The 14,359-nt window shown below is 31.2% G+C and overlaps 1 long non-coding RNA gene across 3 annotated transcripts; it reads left to right on the forward strand.

Moving 5' to 3' along the window:
* Positions 1–7,944: 7,944 nt before the first annotated feature.
* Positions 7,945–12,260, forward strand: LOC131628272 (uncharacterized). 3 transcript variants are annotated; one of them, XR_009291717.1, is made up of 6 exons: positions 7,945–8,442; positions 8,832–9,047; positions 9,455–9,563; positions 9,729–9,853; positions 11,725–11,869; positions 11,999–12,260. It is a non-coding gene; the product is annotated as an uncharacterized LOC131628272 (long non-coding RNA). The 3 variants fall into 3 exon arrangements; XR_009291716.1 differs by having other exon boundaries at positions 9,455–9,853; XR_009291715.1 differs by lacking the exon at positions 8,832–9,047 and having other exon boundaries at positions 9,455–9,853.
* Positions 12,261–14,359: the final 2,099 nt, after the last annotated feature.

The following is a 14,359-nucleotide window of genomic DNA, read 5'->3' on the forward strand; positions in this document are numbered from 1 at the left end:
GAAGGATGAGAAACCCGTCATAGGAAACCTGTTATGCAATGTTATGAATGCAAATGAAATGTTTTCAAGGATCTTTAAGGAATTTAGTTAGCAACTTTAGAAATTTAATCAGTCACAGCTTCGTCTGAAGAACCTTGGCTTTCATTTTTAAGCGTCCTTCTTTAAGAATCAAGCTCACCATATCGAGTGGGTCATCGTCTCTGATTCAGGATACTTGTACTTTTGAATTTGAAAGCACATGGCTAGAGGAAAATAAATCCTCTTGCCCCTTTGATAGGTATTTAGTCTCTGAATTGGAAGGTATGTGGCCAGAGGAAAGTAAATCCTCTTGCCCCTTGATTAGGTACTGAGTTTAAAACTTGGAAGGTACCTGGTCAGAGGAAAATAAATCCTCTTGCCCCTAGATAGGAATTCAGTCCTTGACAAAAGCACCTGAAATTGCGCGCCCTAAATCCCTAAGATCCTTGAAAGGGTTAGTTAAATCATGTTATGCTTATGATGTCATGATGTCATGCACATGTGATGCATTAAGTAAGGCATAAGGTGATAAGGACGAGATGTCCCACAAGCAAATCCTGCAAGGAAATAGAAGGGTTAGTAGCACACACAAATAAGTCACACAAGTCACACAATTTTTGGCTTAAGGCTTGCATGGAGTCTGATCAGGTGTCCTTCCCAAGGGTATTTCTATGGATAAGGAGATTTCAGCAACGGGTTCTACCAAGTGACTCAGAATTGTCAGCCCCCTCTAAAGCACCCTCGAACATGGTAAATGCATACCACGCAATGATACTTTAGGAAGAAACCTATCTGAGCTGTAGTATCGGGTAGCGACCATAACTTGGCATGCACCAAGAATAGCCCTCCCACTACGTTCCTAAAAGCCAAGATGGGTTAAGGGTAACTAAAGGTCCTTGAGCTCCGACGCACCCAAAGATACATGCATAAACCTCTCTCATGCAAAAGAGGTACACAATAACCAGTGGAGGCCTAACTCAAGTGTGAACTTCATTTTGACCAACCCCAAGCATGCACAAGGGGGGTCTCCATGACTATGCCACTCCTAATCTTAAGTGTTCTTGAATCCGGGAATAGGATTCGTCCTTCAATTTTCCCAAAACAGCCCTGAAAAATAAAACAAGCAAAGCAAACAGTAGAGAACATTTAAGTGATTCCTAAACTTTTAAGGTAACCCCTCTTTTATAAGAAAATTCTCCCCAGCAGAGTCGCCAGTTCTGTAACACGGTGAACTGACTTTTTAATAATCGAAATGTCGCGGTAAGCAAGAGTCGCCACCGACTTTTATTTTATCCAAACAATATTCGGAAAGGCAAAAAGAAACAGAAAAAAAACCTTTTAAAAAGAAATCTAAGTTCGGGGGGTAATTTATGCAAAGGGAAGGTGTAAGGCACCCTTTGCATCCATGGTTTTCCATGGGCTCTTAATTGCTTTGCTTGCTCGTTTTTTTAGAAAATGTAGATGAAAGAGATAGGGACTTTAGCTCGTAAATGAGCGTAGCCCCTTTTTAAAAATTATGAGAAAGAATATAATAGAAGTTTGAGCATTGCAAGGCAATTAGGGGCAATTACCTTAAACTCAGATGATAGGTCTCTTTTTAGCCTTTCAGAATGAAAGGGTTTATCCTTGCCATAAGAGGGCAGGAAGCCTTTCGTTTGGAGGTTGAAGGGTCGTCGAAGCATCCTTTGCCATAAGACTGTCCCATGCCATAAAAGGGCAGGTAGTCTAAGGTAAGGATCAGAATAAGCCTTTTCGTAGGCAGCCAGAAGATACCTCAGCCTTTTTTCGTAGGCAACTTCCGAGGGTCGAGGTCATATTTGTGTATCGAAGGCAGCATCATTTAGGGTCGCATGACCTTTAGTTATCGAGGCAGCATGGCTGAGGTATCCTCATATTCGAGGGACATGGCTTATTCTGCAAAAACACAAAGGCAACAGGCAACAGGCAACAAGGCAACAGAGAGGTTACCCCAAAAGGGTGCGTGTGTGCAACAATCACGTGGTTAATTTCAATATATTATCTTGTAAATTAGTGATTCTAGGTTAATTACAATCTTGCACTCCCTAAATTACTAACCACGCAAATATAACAAAATACGGGGGCGGGAAATTGTAACCAGCGGATCCCTTAATCAGGGTTTGACATAAGTAATAATAAAATAGAAAAACAGGGTTTAGGGTTACCAAACTTGTAGCTTTGGCGATCGACAAACCCTGAAAATGCAAATAGACAAAAATAGGGTGAGTGTATGGCTAATTCATAGGCGAACGGGATTGACCCTAAACTAAAGAATAAATAAATATATATAAAAAATAATTAAATAGGTAAGGGTACTTAGCTCGGATTTGATCTGATATGGTTGATAGGACGCTTTAAGGTTAACCCTGAAAAGGGACAAGGCAGAAGAAGATGAAGGCGAAACAAACCCTAATTTAAAATATAAATCAAATATAATTTAAATTAAATTAAATTAAATTACTTAACTTCGTATTTTACGTGGCGCATAGTCGGAGTGTACTTGACGAGTAACCCTGAAAAGGCACATAAAAGAAATAGAAAATTTTTAGTGTAGGTGTGATCTTCGTAAACCCTGATTAGGGTACGAAATAAATAATCAATTTAATTAATTATTGGTTTTTCAACCTAATTAATTAAATCGATGAAAAAATAAATTTTGATTCAATATATGACCTTACCGTAAATTTTTTTATCAATTAATAAAATATTTATAATCAACTAAATAATTAAACAACTAAATTATTCTTAACCAAATAAATAAAAAAAACAATAACTAAATTAAATTGATTAACTTAACATTATTAAAATAAAGATTTTATATAAAAAAAAAAGAAATTTACAAGAAGTTTGGCTTAAAGAACAAAAGAGATTTTATTAAATAGGCCAAATAAATAACAATTAAAAAAAATAAAGCATTTAGAAACTCAGCTTATGTTTCGGTGTGATGCTGATCTGAAAGCCTATCATGGTGGGGTGTCATCTGGAGCGTTAGATCAAGCCTACGTGAAGATCTGACGGCGGAGAAAGGGATGTGCGCCATGCGTATACACAAAGGGGGAGCACTGGATTAACCTGCAAGGTTTTACAAAATAAAATCTTGAAATAATGCAAGAGGCAGGGATCGAACCCCTGCCCTTGCATATCAGTGACTTTGGACGAACACTCTTGCCACCACACCAACTTTTGCTCGCTGATAGTATTGCAACATACAAACTATTTGAAACAAAAACGAATAGGATTTTGAATTGAAAAGCAACGCGCCTTCTTCCCCTTCCCTGTTCGTACGAAGCTTCAACCTCCAATGGAACCTGTAATCCTTGACATACGACTGAACACAACAAATAAACATAAAAACTTAACATAGTTCGATTAGAAATCACGCTCTGAGCACGATAGTATCCATGGTTTTCCCGGATTTTGCTTGGAACTAAAATCCCCTTTTTATGACCTCCGTGACCTAACAATGGCGGATTCTTGTATCTACGCCTAAAACAAAATTAAACTATGCAGAAAGTTTCCATACATCATGATGAATGCAAATATGTAATTGGATTTTGTTAAATACGCATGAAAAATCAAAATCGAGTTTGAAGAAAGGATACCAAACCGTGAATGTATATGCTCCAACTCCGATCGTTTTAGGCCTAGATAATGATTGGGAATCGATCAAGAGTGTCCCAGGAACTGGTCTGAACCTCCAAAGGTCTCTGAATCACCTCCAAAAACCTCAAACCGAAATCTTGATTTCTTGAACTTTTTGAGCTTTTTTCCTTCTTTTTTTTTTTTTGACGCTATACTGTGGTTATTGTGCCGCACAGTTTTTTTTTGTCCAATCCCCTTTTCTGTTGAAGTTGTTGTTATTTTATAGTGTTAATTTAGGTCTTGATGATTTAATGTTGATTGGAGATTTGAGGATGATTGAAGATCTTTATTCTTGGAATGATATTATTAGATTGGAATTGAAATTAAACTTGGACATTTTTTACAGCGTAATCTTGGATTCACAGTGTATCTGCAAGTTTGAGAGTGAAAAGATTTGATGAATATTTTTCTTATAACAACAATATAACATACCAAGAATAAGAAAAACTATATTTTATAAAAAAAACTTAAAACTTCACTACTTAAGAGAAAACTTTTATTTTTTTATTTTTTTATTTTTTATAATAATAATAGGATCTAAAATTTCTAGAAAAATAATTAAAACTAAAAATACTAAGAAACCAAATTTAAAACGAAATGAAGTGACTAAAATTAACTTAAAAATCTAAAATACTAAACTATAAAAATTTTAAAAAAATAATAATAACAACGAGAGAAAAAAAAGTGAAAAGACAAAAATGTCAATATAAAAGAGGTGGTGGGATTCGAACTCAATCCTCTTCACACATAGGCAACTCCTTATACCCAACTCATTATCCGCTAGGCCATTGCGCTTGTTTGAAATAACGTGACATTGGCAGATATATAAGGGCAAATTTTGGGGTATGACAGGTATAAAACAGGTACAACAAGAAGATGTCCTATGGAATGTTGGAACATGTTCTGAAATAACATATCCTATGGAATAACTGTCGACATCGCGCCTGCTGAGCTGGATTAATGAGATTCAGTTCCAATTTAACAGATGTAGAATATTCTTTGAATATTATGCAATCATATAATACGTTATATACTTAAAAGGTCTGAAGAACCAATCAGAATATTTGAAGATTATTTAGTTTCTAAATAAGGAGATATTCTTGGAAGCGAAGGAATTGAAGATCTTATTTGTAGCAGAAGATACTGTTGTTTTGTAACAGCAAATTCGCTGTAATTGAAGGCCCAAATCTAGTTGGGAATCGGATATAAATATAATTGTTTGTAACCTAGGTTGATACGGATCAAGATGTAGAAGTCTAGGGTTTGTCTAGGTGAATCTCCCGGGCTATGGGAAGATCGCCATGTTATTCTCGAAGCTGTGAAGCAAGAGAAGTAGTGTCCACCTTGAAGTTTGTAGGAAAGAGGTGTATTGTTCTTGGAGGAAGCTTTGAAGCAACTATTAGGTATTGTCATGGGAGTGTGTTTTCCTGTTGTTGTTTAAATAACTGTTACAGGGTTGTAACAGTTAGGTATCACTTGGGAGTGAGCGGAAGTTCTCTTGTCTTAGATGGAGTTCTAAGATAAAGGTTACATTAGGTAGTGACTAGGTAAACCAGAGGTTGTTTACATAAAATAGTACTACTGATAGTGGAATCTTCTTCCTGGCTTGGTAGCCCCCATAGTCGGTGTGTTTGACATTGAACTGGGTCAACAATTGCTTATGATGTTTACTTTTCAGTACTGTGTAAAATTGTTTATGTCTTGTCTGTGTACTTCATGACACGCCGAATGTCTTTAGAATCTATAGGACATCTGAGTCTGCTGCCCCAGAATTTCAATAGTGATATTACGCATTTTATCTCAATTAAAATGATCCGTTTTACCATACAAATATATATATATATATATATATATATATATATATATATATATATATATATATATATATATATATATTATCAAATGAGATTGAGTGAGTTATATGAGAATGTAAGAATTTATTAACAATCATTAGATTTATATTTAATGGTTGAGCTTAAAAAATATTTTTAAAATTTAATTAATAATTTCTTTTTCTTTTTAATGGCACATGATTTAGTGAAAACAACAATTTAATCTTAATCTTTTCTTTTTAATTCTGATGGTTCTTATTCATTATCACATTCTCATATAAGTTATTCATTCTCACAAAAGAGAATGCTATTTTTATGTTTTATGTGAGAATGTTAGAAATAATTATTAGCCCTTCGATTTAAACATAAATGGTTGAGATTAAAAATTTCATATGTGATTCTCTTTCATCAATTGTGAAAAAGCCAACTTAAAAATAAATGATGAAAATGAATAACATGTGAAATTACTCCTACCATTCTCACATCAAAATAACATTCTTACTTAATATGTTCCATTAATAGCATTTGATCAAATGGTCATATTAAATGAAATAAAAAAAAGGATTAATAGTGATTTACTCCCTGCAATATAGGCGTATTTTGATTTATCCCCTTTAAAAATAATTCTTTTAAATACCCTCAATAATTTTGGAGTACCCCATAAGCGTGTAAAAACCAGGATGGTAAATAAAAAAAACTTTTACAAGGGGGTAATTTTTCTATCTAGGGGGCAAAAGACTTAGAATTTTAATATTTCAAGAAAGTTTTTAAAAAATTTTATTTAAATGGGGTAAATTAAAACGCGCCTATATCACATGGGGTAAATGACTATTAACCCATAAAAAAATAAAAAATATATATGACATATTCTTTTTCTCAAAAAATAGACTATTTATAAAACAGTTTGATCAAATATAAAAACGATTAAAATTTGGTGTAAATCTTTTAAACTTATACATGATGTCAATGGATGCTACCTCATATATATATATATATATATATATATATATATATATATATATATATATATATATATATATATATATATATATATATATATATATATATATGAGGAGGGATATATTTACTCCAGGAGTAAGTTATTATAACTTACTCCACATCTTGACCATTAATTATTTTCAATCTAATGGTTAAAAATAATAAGTAATTAAATGTGGAGAGAGAAAACTATTACTTATTATTTTTAACCATTAGATTGTTAAGAATCAATGGTCCAGAATTGGAGTAAGTTATAATAACTTACTCCTGGAGTAAATATATCCCTCCTCATATATATATATATATATATATATATATATATATATATATATATTATATATATATATATATATATATATATATATATATATATATATATATATATATATATTGGAAAGTTGTATTAAAATGTATTTTTTTGCGGATTTGGGTGAAAAAACCCAAACCTAATGGGTGTGGGTGTAGTCTTTAGATTTGAGTTTGGGTTCAGGTAGTAATTTTGGATGCGAATTTAGATAGTGTGAAACCTGCACTTGACCCGACCCGTTGCCATCCCTAAATAAAATAAAAAGATACTAATATATAAAAGATATTTTTGAGATATCAACAACCAACATACCTGAAAAATATACTAATATATAAACTGATAAATCAACATCTACATACTTGACAATAGAAAAATTTAAAGGGTGGGAATATAACATTGTCATAAGAGTAAATTCAACCAACTCTAACTTTCCACTATCACTCACATTTACTATTAATTTTATTTTCTTACTATTTTAAAGGGTCTTGCTAAACAGTGCCCTGAGGCAATGGTTAAGAATTCCAAAAAAAGGAAAATATTTTATAGAAAATTTAATATTTCAATTTTCGAATCATTAAATACGCAGATTACCGAGATAAATTTACTATTTTTAAAGTTTTAACCCTTGCTCTGTGGGCACTGGTTAGCATTGCCCTATTTTAAATTTAACAAATTTTATTATTATTTCCTGAAAACTAAATTCTTACCAAACACATAAATTGGAATAATATTTTAAGGAATAATAATCCTACGTATACCATTCTAAGGAATAATTTTTGTAACTTTGAAATAAACACACCCGTAATCACTTAAAAAATACTCTGAAAGACTTAACAGTATTTCAAAAATAGTCGTTAACATTTCCCGTATTTTAATTTTAATATTAATCATAAATAAAAATAAAAATATGAAATAGAAAATTTATAACACTACAAGAAAAGACAGTATTAGCTACCATAATTTAACTACCAATTGTTTTCATAGTTAATCTCAATTAAAAAACAACCATTTAACTTTAATTACCAACAATATTTTTTCTTTTTATTGACCGCTACTTACTTGTTCACTTATTTTTTCAATAATTACTAACTTAAAATAAACAAAAAATAAAAATCCTCTTCACGCCATCGTTCTCATTCTTGTTATCAATGTATAGAGAAAAAAAAATCAGAAACCAAAAACCCTATTTCTCTGGTACTCGTTTTCGATCAAGCGTCAGAAACATAATTCCTCTGTGTTCCCCTGAATCACAAATTCTCTGAATCGGTTGAACTCTTGCTCTGAATCAATCGAACTCTCGCTCCAAATTGATCAAACTCTCGCTCTGAATTGATCCAACTCTCGCTCTGAATTGATCAACTCTCGCTCTGAATCGATCTTAGAATGTTCTCGTTCACACCATCTCGCTTAGAATCGATATTTCGATAGTGTTCGAACTACGTTTCTCTGAATCACTGCATTCTCTGCCATCTACAACATCAATCTTCATTTTTTTCTCAATATACGGTTTTGATAGCGTGTCTAACACTTTCAATTACTTTTGATATGCTTTTTAGGGTTCCTGTTTCAGCGGTGTCTCAAGAGTCAATCTTCACAATCGCAAGTGAAGTAAAGTTGTTGATGAAGGTGCATTCTATTTCCATTGCAATTGTGTTGTTATTTATCAATTTAATTAATTTGGGGATGAGTTCATTAATTATTAGCGGTCACTCTTCTCTTGATATTGTAGATGAAGATTGCTATGTTCTATATCATGCAACATCAGTTTATGTGTATCTATGTTTATGTTGTTGATTATATATTACTTGTTTACTTGGAGGTTCTGACATCTCAAAGTCAAAGATTATATTCCACTCGTATTGTCATGTGATTTAGGAATGCCTCCAAATTTTCTCTTTGTTGCATTTGATCCTTTATCCTCTATCATGTTTTCTGCGTTTATATTACATTATTTAGTTACTTTCTCTCTATTTTGATGTAAAAATAACCTAGTTTGGCATTTTGATGATATTTAGGTCCTGTTGTTTATGGGCCACAGTTATTTTTTGAATTTGATTTTCGCCATCGTCGGTTGGGGTTCTGCTTACACTGCTGTTGCAATTCTTGCTTCTTTTCAAGCCGTCAGTTATCACTGCACCACTTTCTGAACTCGGCGAAGAAACTGTTCACAATTTCATAAGACTAAAATGGGTTATGCACAGCTTGTTATTGGTCATGCTGACAGTGGCAAGGTAATTTGTTATATTTGCTTTGTTTGTAATAGGTATTATGTACTTGAGGTTTGTTTGGATTAACTATTTTAGCTTATTTACTAACATAAACATTCCCGAGACTGTTTGATATTTATGGATTGGAAACAACTTATAACATGTCCATAATTTTTTGATGCCAATTGTTATGAATCCTCAAAGACAGGTTATGAAAACAAGTTATAACTATATGAAAATATATGACTTTATTTAACCCTTGGTTAAAGAAATAGCTTATTCATATGCCCTTATGCTAGAAGCGCTTAATTAAGATGTTTATTCAAACACAACCTTGATGTGTTTGCAATTATACTATCATACTATTCTCTTCCCTTAATCAAATGTTGAGATAGTTATAATTAATATATGTGTTTTTCTTTGTTGATTAGTCTACATATTGCTCAAGTTTGTACCAACATTATTAAACTGTACGACGGACAATACATACTGTGAGCCTTAATCCTGCTGCTGAAAAGTTTGACTATCCTGTTGCGATGGGTAAGCAGAATGCATTGTGTTGTGTGGCTTCTTCTTTTGTTACTTCAGGCTTAAACATTAAAAAACTTGTTTATTTTTCTTAAATCTTAACTGCTTTAATAGTTGTTGCCCTGTTTTTATAAATTTGTAATTGGTTGTGGCATCATTTTGCCTTAATTGGTTTAGTAACAGAACTCGTGGCTTGTGGATGCTTTGATGTTCAAGTTGGGAAATGATCCTTTACATTTGGGTTTCTATGACGAAGACGACAATTTGAGTGTTTGTAACCCCTCCCGTTGCAATATGACGCGGTATGATTCTTTCGCTCTCATATTTTATTCCTCACAGTGATGGTATTCAAGTTCTACCTTTGTTTCAGTTATCTCAAACTAATCTGAAACCATCCTTAGTTTAGAATTATGGAAATACTTGATGTGAAATAAATTTCTATCTGAGTGATTAAGTAATTCAATGTTTTACTAAATGGATTCTCATGGAGTAAATCACAAATGTTAATGGTGTATCATGGAAGGAGCTACTGGAAAATGACACCTATTGCATGAACATAGCAGTACGTTGGTTATGTTTAAAAATCATTTATGGTCTGAATTTGCAATATAGCCCTGTTTTTAATCAATATATGGTATAGAAGATAACTAGCAATAGTCTTACCTTTGTGAGAAGAATCTAGAAACCACCAGATCGCAATTGATGGGAAATTAGGCATAGCTAAGTAATTTTGTGTTTTACCTGTCTGTACGTTTGGGTTTGGGATACAATTTAAATGTCATTCTCTAGTTTACATGTGAATCATCATGTTAACTGCTCTACAAATTCTGATTGTGAGATGGCAAGAAATTCATGTTAATTATTCATTATTTTGTAATATAATGATCCCCTAAAAGCATCTTGTATCATGCAAAACGTGAATTTGGTTTCCGTGGGATACCTCATGGTTATATCATTCATTGGAGGTAGCATTTCTCTTTTGTAAAATAATATTTGATGAGTTTATCCCTACAAATAATATTACAAGAGAAGGGAAAAGAACTGCATAATGATTATGATTGTTTACTCCTGCATATTAAAACCTCCAGGTATCCATATGATGGTGTCATATATCTTTTGGTAGTTAGATTCTCTTGTGGTGCATGTGCATGACTGATACAAATATGTCTCATCGTGAGAGAATGTGTTCTGATCTAGCTGGAATTAATTTGTAATGTCGTATACGTCATTGATAGCTTCTATGAGCTTTGTATTTAACAAGGGAGCTAGGTAGTTATCCATGCAAGATACAGATCTATTTTGACTTCACACATGATCTGTATCTAGTACTATTAAACAAACAGTAAATGCATGCATTTATAATAGATTATTGTACGTGAGGGGAAGTGATTTTGAATTTGCTTGGAGCAGTAAGCTCCACTTGAATTCATGCATCATGCTAAGCTAACAAAACACTATTGGTGTTATAGGAGGAGTATCAGTTTTATCAACTCTTACTTTCTTAGAAAAACTTGCTTGTTGGAGTTTTCAATTCCCAAGTTCCTCTTCACAAAATCCCTGTACATTTTCTCTTTTTCTTAATTCTTCATTTTCCCACAAATTACTACTGTTTGTGCATTCATAGTTAATTAGATCAAGTTCTTTGTACTATGTTGATTCCCACAAGGTATTTTTAAATCATTTTATTTGGTTTACTAATTGATTGTGTGTGTGTGGTTATAATGATTTTGTAATAGTCCACAGCCTGAGGGATTTAATAATTGATTGTGTGTGCTTGGATAGTTAAAGTTGGATAGTAATGCATTTTGTTTAGTGAGTGAGAGGTTGAGGAGAAAACCGAACGTAAAAAGCTGCTAAACAGAGGCTCCGTGAGCAGGACCACTTTAGAAGTAAGTCTGTATTACAGATAATTTTTTGATGCTGTTTTAATTGCCAATGTCTTATAAAGAACTGTCACTGTTGGGTGGTGTATAAGATCATTTATTTCTTAAAGCCTTAGGTTAAATGGATATGCTAGCTCTTTCTATAACCATGCATTGTGTTCACATTATTATTTTCTTGCATAGAATTGATGTTTTATTGTTAAATAGGTGTTTGAATTAACTTGCGATTAGTGAAAGAAAATAGTATTTTGCACGACTTTTTGTATGTAAAACTTTGTTTATGCATGCAGCTCAAGACTATTCCTAGCCTAGATGCAAAACTTTCTAATATGTCTTGGGACTTCAGCTGCACCATCTCAACTACCACCCTATGGCTTTAAGAATGGTGATAAGGAATTCAATTTAGTTTATGGGGCTCTCACTGCTGCTAGTCTGGTAAATTCTAATACTTAAAAAAAATTATATGAAACTTATGTTTCTCCATTCATGTTATCAATGGATACACATTCGATGATGCTTGACAATAGCATGTTAAAAATGTGTATATTCATGCTTTGCTTGCAGCAAGTGAAGTGATACAACAATTGAATTAGAAGAATTATGATTTCATTCCAATAAAAGCAAGTGAGTCTTTCAAAATTGTGTTGCTGTCAATAGGAACAAGATGTAGTGGAGACTCCAGGGATTCTTGCTTCTTTGGAAAAGTTACTTTCATTTAATGACTAGGTACACTCATATTAGCTTTAGGTTTTGTTGTATCTGCTGGTAAAGAAAATGATTATCATGTTGAATTAGTTTTTCCAAGTGATTGATCTTCTTCTAACAATTACTACCTTCAAAATGCATGCACCGTGTTTGTTTGATTTTGAGTCAACTTGACGTGCTTTAGTCCAAAATTACGATATTTATAGGAGTATAATAGTTTTAAAATTGTAATTGAGTATATTTAAATCACTGCTTAGTTATCGAAAATTAAAATATCTTAAAAAAATTTGTTTTTTTTACCATTTACAGCCTAATTAGTTTTGATTATTAAAAATATGAACAATTCTAATTTAGCTAGAGATTTACTGTGATATTATTGTGGCGATATTGTGGCTGTATAGTTGGGAAACATAAACTCAAGACCAGTATTTTGCTACAGTTTAGTTTTGGTTTCGCTAGGGATTATTAATTTTTAGTTGGAATTTTGCTAGGAAATATTACACTAGGTGATTAGCCACCCAATCCATGCTACGGCATCAATCGTAGTTAACCCCAAACTAATCTCCAACTAACTCTGTTTGATAGAGATTTGCTACATATTAGCTACGGTTTCTGTTGTAGCCAATCACAAATTTTCTTGTGGTGTAAATAAAAAAATCAAATCAATCAAACTTTTAATTTTCTTGTTCGTTGGTTTTCGCATTTTTCGGAAATACATTCTAAATAAAACATGTATTGTTTGACTGTTACATTTCAATATCTGAGACGTTAAGATTATAACTTTAAATGCTGATTGAGTAATCAATGATAATTTTTCAGTAGTCTGTTTATTTTATTCATTAATTACAAAGATACTCAATCGAGGTGTAAATTGTTAGACGAAGTTTTTTTTTTTTTTTTAACAAACAATGTAAATAATTTTCACGGTTGACCAAAAAAATTGTACTACTGTACTAGTATACATTATCCATATGAAATATATTTTTTCTATATTTATAAATTGACTAACAAAAAAGACAAGATTTTAATGAGATGTTTTCGAATAAGGAAGTTTTTTTCATATATTATTTTATACCATAAGTAATTATTTTTGATATCGCACACAGTATCATAATATTTTTTTAATTAATTTTATATCTGCAATATGATTTTAATGAACAAAACAAATAAAAAATGTGATTGCTTGTTATCAATTCAAACTTGTTTTATTTACTCAAAAACTTTAGATTTTAAAATCAATGTGGTATTTATCTTTGAAACATTACAACTTAATAATGAAGAGATGATTATAATCCCTTATAACTAAATGTATTGGTAAGGAAGCCAATTATATTATTAAAGAATTCAATAAAACATGTCTTGATATGTACTTATCTGAAAATTTTAAACTACTTAAAACTATGAACCATAAGTTTTAATAAGGTGTTAAAAGATAGAATATAATTCAAATTTTATTTTACATTACAATTGATTAGAGCTTGAGTTTTATTACATCAATAAATAAGATAAATACTATTGAGTAAGATAAATAAATATAATTAAAATAAATACACTTCAAAGTCTTAAAATAGTATAATTTAAGTTATAATTTTAATTATTTTATATAATTAAGTGTAATAAGGCTGTCATCTCTATATAGTCTTTTTGAATTAAATAAATAAGATAAATAATAATTTAAAGTATTAAAAAATAAAACTAAAATCATTCTCTTAACTAAAATCATTCTCTTAAGGTTAGAGTTTAATGGACATGCATAAGGGAAATAAAAAAGGGCCAAAGTTCATGTATGTTTTATTAACAATTTATAAATTCTACAATTTTTTTGAGTTATAAAAATAAGAAAAAAAAATAGTTTTACAAATATAATAATAATAAAATATTAACTAAATTTTACTATTCATCAAATAAAAAATTGTGTGAAGAAATTGTCATTGAATAGAAAGTTAAAAGTAATACATAATTTATATCTTTTTATAAATGATCCTAGATCCAATAGTTGTCTTGAATTTTATGTATTTTAATTTTGTATGCAAGTCAATGTACTTATGTATTATAAATTCTAAAAAAATTATAAGAGAAATAAAAATTAAAAGTTTTAAAAATATTATAATATAATTTTAACCACGAAAAAGTTATTCAATAAATTAAAAATTGTGTGAAGAAAATATAATTGAATAGAAAATCAAAAGTAATGTATATTTTACACCTTTTTTATAAATG

Source organism: Vicia villosa, unplaced genomic scaffold (assembly GCF_029867415.1).
Source record: "Vicia villosa cultivar HV-30 ecotype Madison, WI unplaced genomic scaffold, Vvil1.0 ctg.000441F_1_1, whole genome shotgun sequence".
NCBI lineage: Eukaryota > Viridiplantae > Streptophyta > Magnoliopsida > Fabales > Fabaceae > Vicia > Vicia villosa.